This window comes from Sceloporus occidentalis, unplaced genomic scaffold, assembly GCF_023333645.1.
Source record: "Sceloporus occidentalis isolate IW3139 unplaced genomic scaffold, rSceOcc1.0.p SCAF_19, whole genome shotgun sequence".
In the NCBI taxonomy this organism is placed as follows: domain Eukaryota; kingdom Metazoa; phylum Chordata; class Lepidosauria; order Squamata; family Phrynosomatidae; genus Sceloporus; species Sceloporus occidentalis.
Window position 1 is genome coordinate 14461861 of NW_028316999.1, and position 16692 is coordinate 14478552.

Genomic DNA, 16692 nt, shown 5'->3' on the forward strand with positions numbered 1-16692 from the left:
CAAGTAAACAAAAGATAGTTTTTTTTATGATTTCATGTATCGAAGGAAAAAAAAACGATACCCCACCCCACCTGGGACACGTTACTAGTTACTAAATCAGTTAACCAAATTTAATTGATAATTGGGTTCAATTTCACTAGACACATTTAGGCATGATTACTACCAGCCGTGTTGACATGAATTCTGTAGAACAAAATGAAGTAGGCTAATAGATCTCAAAACCCATAATTCAATGGGTAGGGACACAATATGTATATAGGTTGAACTTGATGGACTTTGGTCTTTTTTCAACCTTATGAACTATGTTACTATGTAATGATGCTGCAATCTAAACAAAACATTAGATTAGAACAGGTAAGAAACAAAGTCATTGACATCTATCTGGAAAGGGTCACAAAGCCATTTCCAAGGCTCTGGGACGCCAAGAGACACGGTGAGAGTCATTATCTAAAATTCCTCCGACTCATTCCCGCGACTCATCCAAGAGGTCAGAAAAGAACCCAAACTAACATATAAAGAACTGCAGGCCTCATTTGCCTCAGTGTCCATGATTCCACAATAAGAAAGAGACTGTATAAAAACAACATTTATGGGAGAGTTCTAAGTAGACCTGGGCACCAGGGGGCTCTTCGTGTTCGTCTTCGTACTTGTCTTCGGAGAAAAAAAAACCTTCGTATTCCGCGAATATTCACCCGTTCCTGTCTTCTTTTTGGGCGAATATTCGTGGCCATTCTTCGTGCTCGTTTCATCTTCGTTTTCTCCCGACTGCGTAGCAGGGGTTAATACGGGGTTAAGAACACATCGGAGCAGCAGCAGCATCAGATGCGTTTGCGCCGTGAAGGTACGTGTGTGCGACTCTATTGGTCGCCGGAAGGGGGCTGGTCTGGCATCAACAAATGAATTGCATAACTGCCGAGCCCCCTGCCGAAACGACCAATAGAGTTGCACACACGTACCGAGGTGTACTGTACACAAAATGACCTAGACACATGCTCCAAGGAACTTGGCCTCCTTTGTATCATACACAGTCACACAATAGAATAGGGATTATTTTACATTTTTAAATTGATTTTGGACCACTTGTAATACATGCCTAACATTTGCTACCTATTTATAATGGCATACTTTGCAACAACCCAACTTGTCTGGAAAAAAGCAGGACTGTCCACAAAAATGTTGGGTGTGTTGGCAGGTATGCGAATGGAAAAATGTTGGACAAGAACTAAAAAAATAGCTTAGGGTTAATGTACGGTTAATTTTAAGATTATTAGCAGTGGACTGTTTTGGTTAAAGATGTATTATGTCTAAATAATAATTTAATTTTAATTTTAATGGGTTTATTGAATTTTATTTTAAAGTTATATTTATTATTATTTACTTATTATTATATTTTTTTAATGTTGGAGTGCTACCCTACCCAGCTATACCTATGTGTACTAGCGTACTAGCATACCTAGTTTAGCTAAATTTGATGGGACAGGAAAAAAGCAGGACTGTCCCTGAAAAAGTTGGGTCTGTTGGCAGCTATGTGGATGGAAGTGTGAGTTATAGCGTTAATGCTAGTGAGTGTAGAAGTGAAGGGCAGGGAAAATAACAGGAGGAAAGGTCCTTGTGATTTGTGAATTGTACATGTGTGTGTTATGTGTGTTATGTGTTATGTCACTGTGTTATATGTGTTATTGTGTGTGTTATGTTTGGTAGGTTGTGTATCAGACGGAAAAAAATTAAATGGAAATGGAAAAGGCGAATGAGTGGGCAATTGACGACCCACTCACCTGTTTCACCCCAGGGCAAAGCATCCAAACAACTGTCAGTCCTAGACGTTTGGCAGCGGACTTCCAGAGCTCAGACACTAAGCCCTAGCGTAAGCTGGCTACACCGGCGGAGGTAGCAGGCGTTGCCACACCGCAAACAGACGCAGCCAGGGGAGAGAAACTGCCCTTACCATTAGGGACATTTGAGGCATGACACTAGCCAGGAAGGGAACTGGCATTGAAGAGACGCTGGCACCACCAGCAGCAGCAGCAGCAGCATTGGGCGAGCGGCAAGTTTAAAACCGAGCACTGAGCTTTGCTGAGTTATTGTGCTTCCCATACGTACCTTCTGAGTGCTCTCTCTTGCTGATTATTTTCGTTTACCAGACCCGGCTTGCCTTGACTCCTCTACTTACCTACCCTTCGTGTACCAGATCCGGCTTGCCTTGACTCCTCTACTTACCTACCCTTCGTGTACCAGACCCGGCTTGCCTACGTTTATCCTTCTGGTTCCTCCTTGGCGACTATACGGCTGCTACACCTGTGTACCGATTTTTGGCTTCTCCTTGACTTCGTTTTTGGGACTGATTAACTAAATACCGTGCCTGTTTCTCCTGCATACTGGTCTCCGCTCCTCTGCTGTCGCTGCTGTCCAGTGTCCCTGATATAATAACTGAGCCTGATGGAGTCCGCAGGAGTATCAGATGCTATCGCTGCACTGACTCAACAGGTAGCAGCGATTCACCAAACCCTTCAGGAACTTCAGACCAACCAGAACCATGTGAGACAGCAGATTCACCAAATTCAGCTGCAACTTCAACAAAATCCTGTTCCGGCTCAAGTAAATCCTGCTCCAGTTCCCGAGGGGGCCTCCGCTCCTGAACCCCCAATTCCACTACCTGAACGCTTCACAGATGACCGCACTAAATATCGTGCTTTTATCACCTCCTGCCAGATTCTGTTTACAGTGAAACCCAGAATTTTTCCTACTGATTACATCCAGGTCCATACCGTTATTGCTCTCCTGTCTGATGAACCACAAGCATGGGCCCACAATCTCATCCACTCCGGCAGTCCTCTCCTGGATTCATGGCCATCATTTCGTCAAGCCTTTGATGCTCTCTATGATGATCCTTTTCGTACTTCCTCTGCTACTACCTCCTTGAGAACACTTAAACAGGGGAAACAACAAGTTGAAGAATACATCACAGATTTCAGGCGTCTGGCTCTTGACTCTTCCTGGAATGAGGCAGCCCTTCATGATCAGTTCCGTTGGGGGCTTTTGGAGGCTGTGAAGGATGAACTGGCTCGCACCACCACTCCTGCTGGCTTGGAAGATCTTATCACCTTGGCCACTCACATTGATCGCCGACTCCGTGAGAGACGTAAAGAACGGTTGTCCACCTCTCCCTCCTGGACTCCGGCCAGATCCTCGTCAACTTCCCTGCCGTCTCTACCTCAGGAAGAACCAATGCAGATTGGGATTGTTCGAGGGCCCTTAACTGCGGCAGAGAAAGAGCGTCGTCGCTCCCTAGGACTTTGTCTCTATTGCGGCAAAGCTGGCCATGCTTTCCAGGACTGTAGAGCTCGACCCCGCTCCAACAAGGGTAAGCGATCTTTAGCACACCTGCACATTCGCTCTGATCCTGTTACAAGTACCCCGTCTCACCTATCCCTCTCCGTGTCTTTACAGTGGAGGAAGGGCTTCGCTAACCTCTCTGCAATGATTGACTCCGGAGCAAGTGGCAACTTCATTGATCAAAAATATGTTCAGTCCCTCTCTATTCCTACACATCGCAAGAGACACCCTATTTCCATCCTGCTCGTGGATGGTAGTCCTTTGAAGACTGGGCCTATCATCCAAGAGACCTGCACCCTGCACCTTAAGATTGGCGACAAGCATGTGGAGACTCTCCGCTTTGACGTTGTTCCATCTCCCATTTCTCCCCTCATTCTCGGTCTCCCATGGCTGCGCCTACACAATCCCTCCATTAACTGGGAGTTTTTCGATTCACCTCAAATCATTGTAACCAGAACTGTTTACAGCGTACTACGGTCTGTCTCACCCAGTCCACTACCGGTTTACCCAACCAATATAGACAGTACGCGGACGTCTTTGAAAAGAAGGCCGCTGAGGAACTTCCACCTTCTAGGCCATACGATTGTCGTATTGAACTTTATCCTGGGGCACCCATTCCGTTCGGCAGAATCTACCCATTGACTGAACCTGAATTGACTACCTTAAAGGAATACGTTGACGACAATCTCGCTAGAGGCTTCATTCGTCACTCCACATCTCCAGCCGGTGCAGGCATCTTCTTCGTACACAAAAAAGACGGAGGCTTACGACCCTGCATTGACTATAGAGAACTTATCAGTTGATCCCTGAACTACTCGAGCATGCTCGTTCTGCGAATTACTTCACCAAGATCGATTTACGAGGAGCTTATAACCTAGTGAGGATCCGCAAAGGAGATGAATGGAAGACAGCATTCCGATGTCGGTATGGTCATTATGAGTACCTTGTAATGCCATTTGGGCTATGCAATGCCCCCGCCACATTCCAACATTTTATTAACAACGTCTTCCGCGACATCTTGGATCACTTTGTTATAGTGTATCTGGACGATATTTTAATTTTTTCTCCATCACTAGAGCTTCATCGATCACATGTTAACCAAGTACTCGCTAGATTACGAACCCATGGACTGTATGCGAAACTTGAAAAGTGTATGTTCGAGGTCCAAAGCATCGAGTTTTTAGGGTATATTTTGTCTCCCACTAACATACAGGTGGATCCCAAAAAGGTGGAGGCGATTCTTAATTGGCCGCCACCCATTGACCGGAAGGGGGTGCAACGATTCATTGGCTTCGCTAATTATTATCGTAAATTTATCAGAGACTTTTCAAAGCACATACAGCCTCTCTCAGCTCTCACATCTACAAGCAACAAATTTGTCTGGACAGAGGGTGCTCAACAGACTCTTCAATTTCTAAAGGACAAATTTGTTTCTGCTCCTATCCTCCAGTTACCTAATCCCCACAACCCATTTACCCTCGAGGTTGAGACTGATGGTTAACTGCACCCCGTGGCTTATTTCTCTCGGACCCTTTCGCCTGCAAAGAGGAATTATTGTGTAGGAGAGAGAGAGTTGCTGGCTATTAAACTGGCCTTAGAAGAATGGAGGCACCATCTGGAGGGGGCATTACATCCTGTCAGGGTCTATACCGACCATAAGAACTTGGAATACCTACGCTCGGCTAAAGGCCTGCAACCTCGCCTGGCTAGGTGGGCACTGTTTTTTACCCGATTTCAGCTACACATCACGTATCGCCCAGGTTCACGCAACACTAAAGCTGATTCCCTGTCACGTATGTTTGATGGAGCACCTGTTTCCCCTCCTGATCAAGATACCGTTTTGGCTCCCTCACACTTCCTTGCTTTGACCCACTCTATTTGGGAGTCAGTTCGGAGATACTCCACTCATGCTGACTCCTCCAAAATCCCAGGATAACAGAGACGACAGGGGTTTTATTACCACCAAGACCGGGTATACGTACCTCCTGCAGCCCGGCTCCAAATTCTACGAGCACACCATGACTCACCTGTTGCAGGTCACGGGGGTCTTCATCAGACTTTGGACTTAATAAAACGTTCCTTCTGGTGGCCCACTCTGAACGACGACGTGACCAAGTACGTTTTTTCATGCGACACTTGTGCCCGTTCTAAGGGGGTGCCTCAACGTCCGGCAGGTCTTCTTCAACCCCTTCCAGCCCCGGCTAGACCATGGCCAGATATTTCTCTGGATTTCGTTACGGATCTACCAACCTCTGATCGTTTTACTACTTTATTGGTGATTGTGGACAGATTTACCAAGATGGCTCACTTTATTCCGCATAATCATCTCCCATCTGCCACAGACACTGCCACTCTATTTATCCGGAATATTTTTCGCTTACACGGTTTACCTGAAACAGTGGTGTCCGACAGGGGAAGTTCACTTCGCGATTCTGGAGGGCGTTTTGTGAACAACTTCATGTACGTCGTTTCCTATCGTCAGCATATCATCCTCAAAGCAACGGCCAAACGCAACGCACGAACCAAACACTGGAACAATACCTCAGATGTTATACTACATACTTACAGGACGACTGGAGTTCCTACTTACCCCTTGCAGAGTTCGTTTATAATAATCACTTACACCGCTCCATCAAGATGTCACCGTTTTTTGCTAACTATGGATACCATCCGACTATGTTACCCGGTGCACCCATTCACAGTCACTCATCTGTCCAAAAACTTTGAGTTACTCCATTCCACGTTACTCAATGCCCAACGTTACTATAAAGCATTTGCAGATCGTCATAGAAGAGAGGCTCCTACCTATCGGCTTGGAGAGAAGGTCTGGCTCTCAACCAAACACCTTAAATTGACATGCCCCACAACTAAACTAGGCCCTAGATATATCGGGCCTTTCTCCATCTCACGCCTCATCTCGCCCTCGGCTGTAGAACTACAATTACCAAGCTCCATGTCTGCACACCCGGTGTTTCATGTATCACTACTTAAACTTTGGCACGACAATCCATCCCCTGGCCGGCATCCTACTCCTCCCCCTCCTGTTTTGATCAATGACACTCCTGAATATGAAATAGAAGAAATTCTGGATTCTCGTTATCTGATACGCTGGAAGGGCTATAACCCAGATGAGGATTCTTGGGAACCGGCCGCCACAGTTCATGCACCTGACCTGGTCTCTTCCTTTCATAACCTCCATCCTGGACGCCCCGGTTCTCTAGAGGCTGGAGGCTTCTCGTTAGGGGGGGGGAATCTGTCAGGGTCCTGCACTAAGGATTCGCCGCAGCGACTCACCGGAAGCCACGGCATCCATCTTCTGTTTCTTCCTCCAGCGTGTGTTGCTAGGGGCGCGTGCGCGCCCTCTAGCTGAACTTTATTGTTCCCATTCTGGGAACACTGTGTGCACGCTCGGAGACTGTCCCGCTTTGCTCAGTGCTCAGTTATTGTGCTTCCCATACGTACCTTCTGAGTGCTCTCTCTTGCTGATTATTTTCGTGTACCAGACCCGGCTTGCCTTGACTCGTCTACTTGCCTACCCTTCGTGTACCATAGAAACATAGAAACATAGAAAGTGACGGCAGATAAGAACCAGTAGGCCCATCCAGTCTGCCCAACCTCTGAGTACTTCCCTTTAGTACTTGCCCTTATCCTATATCTAGCTTGGCTTTATGCCTATCCCATGCTTGCTTAAATGACTTTACTGTATTAACATCTACCACTTCTGCTGGGAGGCTATTCCATGCGTCCACTACCCTTTCCGTAAAGTAATATTTTCTGATGTTACCATTAAACCTTTGCCCCTCTAGTTTATGCTTGTGTCCTCTTGTTGTGGTAGTATTTCTCCTTTTAAATAAACTCTCTTCCTTTACCTTGTTGATTCCCTTTAAGTATTTAAATGTTTCTATCATATCCCCCCCCCGTCTTTTTTCTAGGCTATATAGGTTAAGATCCTTTAACCTGTCCTGGTAAGGTTTATCTTGTAATCCATAAACCATTTTAGTAGCCCTTCTCTGAACTTTCTCCAACATTTCTATATCCTTCTGGAGATATGGTCTCCAGTACTGTACACAATACTCCAAGTGAGGTCTCACCAGTGATCTGTACAACGGCATGAGCACTTCCCTCTTTCTACTGCTAATACCTCTCGCTATACAACCAAGCATTCTGCTAGCATTACCTGCTGCTCTACTGCATTGTCTGCCTACCTTTAAATCCTCAGAAATAATTACCCCTAAATCCCTTTCTTCACACGTTGAGGTTAGGACAGTACCAAATATTCTATACTCTGCCCTTGGGTTTTTATGCCCCAGGTGCATTACTTTGCATTTATCTACATTAAATGCCAATTGCCACAGCTCTGACCATTTTTCCAGTTTTCCTAGATCGTTTGCCATTTTGCTTCTTCCTCCGGGAACATCAACCCTGTTGAAAATTTTTGTGTCGTCAGCAAATAAACATACCTTTCCATCAAGTCCATCTGCAATATCACTAATAAAAATATTAAAGAGAATGGGTCCAAGTACAGATCCCTGAGGTATCCCACTGGTAACAAGACCTTGTTCTGAATATACGCCATTCACTACAACCCTCTGTTGTCTGTCACTCCCTAATCCATTCAACAACATTGGGATCTAAACCCAGAGATTGCAGTTTATGTATAAATCTTCTATGTGGGACAGTGTCAAAGTCCTTACTGAAATAAAGATACGCAATGTCTACTGCACCACCTTGATAAATTAATTTAGTCACCCAATCAAAAAAATCAATAAGATTTGTTTGGCAAGATCTTCCTGAGGAAAACCCATGTTGTTTTTGATCTTGAAACCCATGTGACTTCATATGTTCAACAATCCTTTCCTTTAACATTGTTTCCATTATTTCCCCACTACAGATGTAAGACTAACTGGCCTGTAGTTGCCCGACTCCTCCCTACTGCCTTTTTTGTGAACGGGCACAACATTCGCTACTTTCCAATCCCCAGGGACAACTCCCGTTACCAATGATTCGTTAAATATATCAGTTAACGGTTTTGCTAGTACACCCCCAAGCTCTTTTAATAACTTGGGGTGTATCCCATCAGGCCCCATCGACTTATTTGTCTTTACCTTAGACAACTGAAGTAGAACCTCCGCCTCGATAAACTCACATATTTCAAATGATTCAGTCTTTTTCCCAGCTGAGGTCCCATTCCATCATTTTCATCTGTAAAAACTGAACAGAATTATTCATTGAGGCAGTCAGCTAAACCTTTATCCTCTTCTACATATATTCCTTTTGTTTTTAGTCTAATCCTTTTTTAACTTTCCTTTTCTCATTTATATATCTAAAAAATGTTTTATCTCCATTTTTTACTGAGAGGGCAATTCGTTCTTCTGCATGTGATTTGGCAGATCTTATAACTTTCTTTGCCTCTTTCTTCCTAATTGTATAGATCTGTCTATCTTCCTCACTTCCTCACAAATCCGGCTTGCCTTGACTCCTCTACTTACCTACCCTTCGTGTACCAGACCCGGCTTGCCTACGTTTATCCTTCTGGTTCCTCCTTGGCCTTGGCGACTATACGGCTGCTACACCTGTGTACCGATTTTTGGCTTCTTCTTGACTTCGTTTTTGGGACTGATTAACTAAATACCGTGCCTGTTTCTCCTGCATGCTGGTCTCCGCTCCTCTGCTGTCGCTGCTGTCCAGTGTCCCTGGTACAGTCCTAGGCGTTTGGGAGCGGACTTCCAGAGCTCAGACACTAGGCCCTAGCGTAAATTGGCTACACCGGTGGAGGTAGCAGGCGTTGCCACACCGCAAACAGACGCAGCCAGGGGGGGAAACTACCTTGAACATTTTGGACATTTGAGGCATGACACTAGCCAGGAAGCGAACTGGCAGAGAAGAGACGCTGGCACCACCACCACCAGCAGCAGCAGCATTGGGAAAGGCGAATGAGTGGGCAATTGACGACCCGCTCACCTGTTTCACCCCAGGGCAAAGCATGAAAGTCTGTCAGTCCATGGCGTTTGGGAGCGGACTTCCAGAACTCAGACACTAGGCCCTAGCGTAAATTGGCTACACCGGTGGAGGTAGCAGACGTTGCCACACCGCAAACAGACGCAGCCAGGGGGAGAAACTACCTTAAACATTTTGGACATTTGAGGCATGACACTAGCCAGGAAGCGAACTGGCAGAGAAGAGACGCTGGCACCACAACCAGCAGCAGCATTGGGAAAGGCGAATGAATGGGCAATTAACGACCCGCTCACCTGTTTCACCCCAGGGCAAAGCATCAAAGTCTGTCAGTCCATGGCGTTTGGGAGCGGACTTCCAGAACTCAGACACTAGGCCCTAGCGTAAATGGGCTACACCGGTGGAGGCCACAGAACAAACACGTGCAACCAGGGGGAGAAACTATCTTAAACATTAGAGAAAAAAAAATTAATCTTTCCAATCTAAGAGCTGGGTAACCCAACTTGGGCAGATTGAATTTAAGAAAGGCAATCTGCTCCATCAGATGAGGTGCCATGTGTGAGCGCTGTGGACTCATTATGTTTCCAGTCATAGAAAACACGAGCTCACTTTGAACAGTGGTTGGCGGACATGATAGAAGCTGCTGCGCAACCCATGAGAGTGCAGGCCACACACTCTTCTTTTCATCCCAGTAGCTAAGAGGATCAACATTAGGCGCAGAAGGAACTTCACAGAGGTAAAGTTTGACCATTTCAGCAGCACTACTCTCCTTTCTGCTGCTAGCTCCTGTCAGATGGTCCAACTATACTCCCAAGTGCCTCTTCCCAAAACGCAGCTGCTCCACTCAGCTGTGTTGTTGTGATGCTTGTGGCACTGCTGCTAATGCAGCAGACCACATAATCTCTTCCTCCTCCTGCACCTCTCCCTCCTCGGACAGCATTCCCATTTTACGCTGCCAGTCACGCACCTTGTTGACCAATTGCTCCCGGTAGCTACTGAGAACATTGAATTTCAAAGCTAGCTTTCCCTTAATTCTTGGATCGCAAAGGCACGCTAGAATCATTTCGGGACTCTCTTCCATGCGTTTGCGAAGGTGTACGTTTAGCAGATCCTTCAGCTTCCTGACTATGGCTGCTACGTCAGGATGTAGAGTGCCACCTTGAACAGCCTCACGGTTTTCAAGGAACACATCCATCTTGCTGCCTAGATGGGAGAACACTGGCATTACCTGGGCCAGACTGGCAGTGTTTGAGCGTAAATTTTCTGTGGCATCCCTGAATGGTTTAAGGACTGCCACTAGCTGGGCGATCACTGTCCAATCCTCCCTATTCAATGGAGATGTAATCCATTGTGCTCTGAAGCAAGATTATGGATTGCCCTCTGCTGCTCCAAAATCCTCTCCAGCATGTCTAACGTGGAGTTCCACCGTGTACTGACATCCTGATGTAGGCAGTGTACGGGAAGACCTGACCTCTCTTGCTCTTCCCTCAAAAGTTGGCTAGCCTTAACACTATGGTGAAAGTTCCCAGCGATCTTTCTGCAGCGGGACAGAACTACTGCTGCCACATTAGTTCCTTCTGACATTGCTGCCTTCACTACAAGATGGATGATGTGGGCTGCACAGCGCACACCAACAATATGACCATCTCGCAGCGCTTTCACCATATTGGCACCTCCGTCAGTTACCACAAAACCAACTTCAACATTGGTGCCTGCCTCTGCTCCCACCCAAAGGCTAAACATTTTCCTCATCGCATGCAGAATATTTTGGGAAGTGTGCTTTTCATCCATCACTTCTGCATGGAGAAGGAATGAGCGGTAGCCTGCTGCAGCAGCTTCTTTGGGCACACCGGGCTGCCACCAGTGTGCTGTCAAAGAAAGAAAGGCATGCTGCCCACTAGGTGCACTCCACAAATCTGTTGTGAAATGAACAGACTGACCAGCAGCCTTGGAAAGCTCCTCTTTCACCGCTGAAACACAGGACCGATACAATGAGGGGACAATGTTCCTGCTGAAAGTGGAACGTGACGGAACTGTATATTGTGGAGCCACAGCCGCCATCAATTGTTTGAAAGGCTCCCCTTCGATCATAGAGAAGGATGCCCCTCCAACAGCAATGAACTGACCAATAAGTCACGTTACTTTATTGGCCTGCTGTTTGGGCATTGACCTTTTGGATTGGAATTGTTCCAGGGTGGGCTGGACATGCAGTGCTCCAACCTGCCTTGGTCTCTGGCTGCCAGCACTAGCTGCTGCTGCTGCTGCTGCTGCTATTGGCTCAGAAGCAGCTGTTTGGGTTTTTCCACGGCCACCAGCTACGCTGCCTGCACTAAGTTTTACTTCTGCATCTTTCCCCAATAGCACAGCGTTGTGTTGAGTGCTGAGGTGATGCTTCATGCTAGCACTGGTAAAATGGCCAGACACTTTCCCTCTGCTTATTAGCTTCCCACAATGTTTGCACTTTCCATAGCGCCCTTCTTCAACATTTTCAAAGTGCTCCCAAATTGCGGAGCGCATAGCCTTGGAGTGTGCCTTGGGTGCTGCTCCTACTGCTCGGGGTGGATGAACAGAGGCAGAACTAGTGGTGGTGGGACTGGTGGTAACAGTACTGGCCATAGTGGGACTGCTAATTGCTTTAACTTTAGATTTGCTAGGTTTTGCTGCTGCTGGTGGTGGTGATGGTGATGATCGTAGCGGAGAAGGTGGAGGCTCAGGGGAAAATTGTGCACTAGTCATTTGGACACTACTCCCTGAGGAATCTGATTCCTGACCACTCATCTCCTCTACCTCATAGTCTAGTTCTTCATTAGCCAGATCGAATGGAATTCCTGCTAGGCTGGAGCTAAGACTGATATCGTCGTGAGACTCGTGACGAGTTGTAGTGCGAGCAGGAAGAACAGACTCTGCACTTGGCCTCTCAGTCTCAGGCTCCTCTGCTACCTCGCTAGGTGGAGTTCCACTATGTGTAGCCCTCTCTCTAACTGTCTTTACAAAAATATTGTAAGGACTTGGTGGCTTGCTAGAGGTACTAGGAGGACATGGCGTGGCGGGTACCGGTGGGAACAGTAGGCGCAGCACTAGTGGTGGTAGAGGCGGTGGTGGTTTTCCCTACGAAGGAATGAGATCGCTTTGGTTTGGGACCCCTCTGAGTCTTGCTGCTAATTTGGCTCTGCTTGGTACCTTGCATGCTGCTTGTGGATGGGGAAGATGCTGCTTGGGGCAAAAGGCACTTCTTTTTACTCACTGGGCAAGTAGAAGTATTAGTTGTGCTACCCTTTAAATTTGAACGTGCTTCTGGTGGTTTAGGCTTTCCGTAAAAAAACATTGAGCTTGTGGGCCTAGCCGCACTACTACTGCCTGCTTTTGGTGCCTTTCCTTTACTTGATGATCCTTCAAGCAATGCTTCCCCAAATGATAAGCGAGAGCTTGGCCTACTTGGCCGACTAGACTGACGCAAAGGCTGCATCTAAGAACTGGTGATGGTGCTGGTGGTGGTAGATGGAGCTTGTCCCTCCTTAGTCCCAAAAGGAGGATCCATTTCAAATTTTGTGTTGTGTGTGTAGTGTTTAAAAAAACTTAAAAAAAATAAAAAAAAGGGGGGATAAAAAAAAATTAAAGACTTTGAATTTACACGGGCCTAAGAGCCTATCCTACTACTATGCTAAACCTACAGCTATATTAGTATTCTAGTCTAACTCTAGGCAGACGCTCTCAAGCCCACTAAGCTAAAGTGAGGTTAAGTTATATATAATATTATATTATATTAATAGATTAGAATTACTTATATTATGGATTATAGATATATAGATTATGAATTAGAAAGAATTACTTATATATTATAGATTATGAATTAGAATTTATATTATATTATATAATATATTATAGATTAAGAAGATTAAAGATTAGAATTATTTTAGTACTACAGCTAGTAGCTTGAAGCTTTGGTTAGTACAGTTGTTGTCGTCACTTTTTCTTGAAAATAAATTAGAAATAAAATAAAATGTCACAGCAAAACAGTTAGCTTCACTGCTTGCTGAAACACACAGCACTTATGCGGCTGCACTCACTAGCCCAACAAGTTCACTTCACTGATGGACTGAGGTGAGCAAAACACTAAGGGTACTTTTTAATAAAATTATAATAAAATGTAAAATAAATGAGAAAATCTTTGCAAAACAGTTAACGTCACTGCTTGCTGATCAAAAAAGAACACAGCACTTATGCGGCTGCACGCACTAGCCCAACAAGTTCACTTCACTGATGGACTGAGGTGAGCAAAACAAATGAAATAAAACTAAATATTATTAATTAAGAAAAATTGACTTGGTCTCTTGCTGTTGCTAAAACAAAGCACAAACTATAGAGCTGCAGCACCAGTACTAATAGATTAGCTGAACTATAAGCTAGTAGTAATTATTAATTATATTTTTTATAGCTAATTTAATTAACTATTAAGATAAGAATTATAGAATTATTGATATTAATGATTTTAGATTAGACACTAGTAGATGTCTTGAATGTCTACAGTACACTCTACACTAATATACTATTACTAACTATAGTATATATAACTGACAAATATATATATAATTTTATATGTATTCAATTATTAATAATATATTCTATTAAATTATTTATAAATTCTATTATTTATTTTATTTAAGCAGGATAGGCAGTAGGCACTAGTGCCAGCCCAGGGCAAAGGCACCCCAGTGCCAGTGAGGCATTGAGTGAACTGTCAACTCAACAGCACTACACAGTTGATGACAAATTAACCCCTTCGTGACAAAGGCTGATTTTACTTTTTGTACCCTTCGTGACAATGGCCGTTTTAACATTTCTGCGCTGCTCGTGTTTAGTTATAATTTTCTTCTTTCCCGTTTACTGAACCCACACACATTAGATATTGTTTTTTTCAGGACAAGAAGGGCTTTCTTTAGATGACATTGTTTTGATTGTATCATATTATTTACTACTAAAAAAAGTATAAAATATGGTGAAAAATTTAGAAAAAAATGACTGTTTCTAACTTTTAGTTGAAAAATCTTTTACTCATCTATAAAAGGTAATGAAAAAACCTGCTAAATGGATTCTACTATTTGTCCTGAGTTTAGAAATACCCAATGTTTTTATGTTTTTTTGCTTTTTTCTACCCATTATGGGGCAATAAGTACAGGTAGCGTTTTGCTATTTCAAAGCCATTTTTTCCAAATCTGGTAATTCTTCCCCTCATGTGCCATTTCGGGTATCTTTGAACCCGGCCAATGCAATTTACCCCATCAAATCATATATTTTTGAAAACTAGACAGCCCAGGGTATTCCAAATGCTAGTATTTTAACTCTTTCCATGCACCATATCTACCACCAGTTTTTGTCAAACTTTGTGGTAGTCATTTTTTTGCATTTGTTTTGTCACACACATTTTAATTCAGGTATGAATTAAAAAGTTCTCGTTTATGTCACTATCACAAAACACCCCAATATGTGTTCAGCATCTCCTGAGTACAGCGATACCTCACATGAATGATTTTGCCTGGCTGTTTGGGGCAAAAGGGCCACATTTGGGGCATGCGCATTTTTCAATGTTGAACTTTGGCATTTGGGGATCCACTGCCCATGCCCTATTTGGTACATCTTTGAGCCGGGCCATTTCAGTGTGCCCAACAAAACCATATATTTTTCAAAACTAGACACCACAGGGTATTTTAAATGCTGGTATTTTAACTCTTTGCATGCACACATTTTACCACCAGCATGTTTTCAAAGTTTGCAGTAGTATTTTTGTGTGTGTATTTTTCCCACACACACCTACTTTATGTATGAATTTACAGCTCCTGGTATATGCCGCTGTCACACGACACCCCATAATGTGTTCAGCAACATCTCCTGAGTGCAGTGATATCCCACATGCATGGGTGTGTCATTTTTGTGGGAACTAAAAGGCCACATTTGGTACGTGTGCATTTTTCTAATTGGAAATTAGGTGTGTGGCCATCCTTCCCCCGGTGTTAATTGGGACGTTGTTGAACCTGGCCAATTCAATTTACCCCATCAAATCATACCTTTTTTAAAAGTAGACACCCCACGGGCATTTAATATGCCAGTATTTTAACTCTTTCAATGCGAGAATTGTTTTAAGCTAATATGCTAATTTTAGGACTTGCTCACAAAAATATATTTTTTATATATATATATTTTTTTTTGTCTTTTTAAAAAAAAAAATGTAACATTTTTTTTCAACTTGGAGGTTCCCCTGATAGTGACATCAGTGGGAAATGATTTTTACATTTTACTAGTTTTTTACTATTTTTTTTCTAATTATTATAAATTTTATTTTATTTTTTAATTTATTTTTACTAATCACACTGTGATTAGAAAGCTGGCTTCCATTGACTTGCATGGTGAATGCAGTACCTGTATTCAACCTGCAAGTGGAGCCAAAGTTCTCTAGATGGTCTGGACCGTCTAGCGAACTTTTAAAATTTGTTTGTTCCTGTTACAGGGCAGCGGCCATCTTGCTTGATGGCGAAGATCATCGGCAGCTGCGGCTGTGACCGCTCTCCGGAGCGGTCACAGCCCATCGAAAGGTAAGTGTTTGGTGTCGCTGGATGCCTCCTGATCGAGGCATTCCAGCGACACCATTTAAGTTTAGGAGGCGATCGGCGATCGCCTCCTAAACGCTTTTAATACGGGCGTCCGCCGCCATACAAAGTATGGCGGATGTTGACGCCCCGTGGAGGGGCCAGAGATGGCCCCTTCATTCCGATAGCGGCGTTGCTGAATGCCTCGAGGTCGAGGCATTCAGCAACGTTTTTTGGGTGCAGAAAGCGAAAACAGATCGCTTTCTGCACCCGTTTAAAGACGTGCCGGTCCTGGCACGTCAATTGTCGTAAAGCACATGCTTTTCCGTGTCGTGCCAGGACCGGCAATTGTCGTTAAGGGGTTAAATAAAAAAATTATTACATTAATCAAATTATTATTATTAAATATTAATTCAGTAGGACTGAAGTGAGGATGAAGTACACTGTGAGAAATGGCAGGCTAAGGCTTACCAGTCTCACACAGAACAGAACAATCTCTCTGTAACGCTCGGATGCAGCACAGTAGTGTTGCCAAAGCAGTCACAGCGAAAAAATGAATGGATCTCTCAGGCAAGCTCTGGTCTTATAAAGGCGCTTTCAGAATTCAAAAAACAGCAGCACAGGCATTGGACGAGACCCTTAGCGTGACGTCACAAGACTGAGCTGATTTGAGAGACGAGGATCCTGTTTGAAATTTTGGCGGCTGCGCGGCAAAAATGAAGACGATCACGAAGAATCTTCGATTCTTCGTGGTTGTGAGTCTTCGTCTTCTCCTACGTTTTGCCGGCACTGTATTCTCTTCGGCACGAACAAAAAAACGGCC